The sequence below is a fragment of the Mus caroli genome, unplaced genomic scaffold (assembly GCF_978045245.1).
Source record: "Mus caroli unplaced genomic scaffold, Mus_caroli_1 scaffold_15, whole genome shotgun sequence".
Taxonomy (NCBI): domain Eukaryota; kingdom Metazoa; phylum Chordata; class Mammalia; order Rodentia; family Muridae; genus Mus; species Mus caroli.
In genome coordinates, this window is record NW_028227270.1 from 99,070,947 (window position 1) to 99,072,958 (window position 2,012).

Sequence of the window (2,012 nt, forward strand, 5' to 3'; positions counted from 1 at the left end):
AAAGTAGTCCTACCAACTAGGAGTGAAGCACCCAACTATATGAGCCTATGGGACCATTCTCACTCAAACCACCACAATGAGTGTCATAGTTTGGTCTAACTGACCCGTCATCCTATCCCCTGTCTTAGGGTTTGTATTCCTGCTCTAAACATCAGGACCAAGAAGCAAGTTGGGGAGGAAAGGGTTTATTCAGCTTACACTTCCACATTGCTGTTCATCGTCAAAGGAAGCCAGGACAGGAACTCACACAGGGCAGGAACTTGGAGGTAGGAGCTGATGCAGAGGCCATGGAGTAAGTAAGCATGCTTACTGAATTGCTTCCCCTGGCTTGCTCAGCTTGCTTTCCCAGGGAAGGCACCACCCACAATGAGCCCTCCCCCCTTGATCACTAATAGAGAAAATGTCTAATAGCTGGATCTCATGGAGGCATTTCCTCAAGGGAGACCCCTTTCTCTGTGACAACTCCAGCTTGTGTCAAGTTGACAAAAACAGCCAGTACACCCCAACACATTGCTTTTGGATAGGCCATGTACTACATTGTCCCGCATGATTTAAGACAGACAGACAAACAAGGGGATGGAGAGATGCCTCAGCGGTTCAAAGTATGTGTTGCTCTTGCAGAGGACCCAAGCTTGGTTCCTGATACGCACATGGCGACTATGACCATCTATTACTCCGGTTGCAGGTGATCCAACATCCTCTTCTGAACTCTGTAGTCACCAGGCACAAATGTGGTACACACTTGCAAAGTCTCATACACATAAATTTTAAAAACAAAGCAAAGTTTGTACTTGACCCTTGATTTGGCTGAGCATATTCAATCTAGAGGTTGTTTATGTTTTTTGTTTTATTTTCTCCTTAGAATTGTTCATAGAGACTTTATTATCTACAATTTATAATATTCTGACAGGGAAAGTAAATATTTTTAAAAACAAAAACAACCCCCCTCCCTCAGTCTACTCTTCTGTCAGTCACATTGTTAATACTGGTTGGCATAAACTGCAAAGGTGACTCTTAAGGAAGCACACTATTTCTAGTAGGTTGAGTGTTTTGTCATAGCACAGGGCTTGCTAATAAGCTCCTGATATTTGTGATTCTCATTACACTACGACATGACCACAATTTGGTGGAGAGCGCCCCAACTGCCAAAGAGCTCAGCTATAAGATGGAAAGACAGTTAAATCTAAATCTAAACCATAGTGAATATTTCAATAATTTGAAACCAACCTACCCTAGAACTGAATGAAGGGTCTCTGTGTTCTGTAAGCTTTTCATACCATGTTCCTCCTGAAGGGTAATTTTAAAACTGCTATCTGGCTGGAGTAGAATAAAAGACCACCTTGTTAGTTACTATCAAGTTTAACCTTCAAAGTTTAAGTATCAGCGCCTGAACAGGGACTTGAACCCTGAACCCTCAGATTAAAAGTCTGATGCTCTACCAATTGAGCTATCCAGGCTCTCACATGGGCTGTCTGTTCACATAGAGAAGCAGAATTGATAGCTATCATTTTCAGTGCTAGCATAGGCTAATTGTTGCACTGAAAAGGTGACAGAGTCCATCTCTAACTGTGAGGTATGGTTCACTCGTCATTTGTCCATGAGTTCTGGAGCAGGAATGTGAGTGACATGAAAAAAACCAACCCTTTCTGTGGAAGAAGGAAATTAACAGAAGAAGAAAATATGGACTGCTTTTAATACATATTTGTAGTTAATCTTGCCACCATCAGCCTAACTATTGGAGACCAAGAAACAGACAAAAGGACACAAAGAGACACAAGGAAGAAACTAAGAGAAGCAAGAAACAAACTAGTGGAGGACAATGGTTCCTGACAATCTTGAAAAAGGATCTTTTTGAAAAGCATGTTAATGTAGCCCTTCTGGCCCCTGCACTGCTCTAGTGCTCCTCTCATAAATAACAGGGACACTTGTGGTGTATTCACTGAGCATCCGTCATCTTTTCTCATAAAGGTAAATTGTGAAGGATAGAGAGACCCCATCACAGGAATGCAAGT

General features: G+C 42.1%; 1 non-coding gene across 1 annotated transcript; it reads right to left on the bottom strand.

The window, feature by feature from the left end:
- Positions 1 to 1,384: 1,384 nt before the first annotated feature.
- Trnak-uuu (transfer RNA lysine (anticodon UUU)) lies at positions 1,385 to 1,457 on the bottom strand. Its single transcript has one exon. It is a non-coding gene; the product is annotated as a tRNA-Lys (tRNA).
- Positions 1,458 to 2,012: the final 555 nt, after the last annotated feature.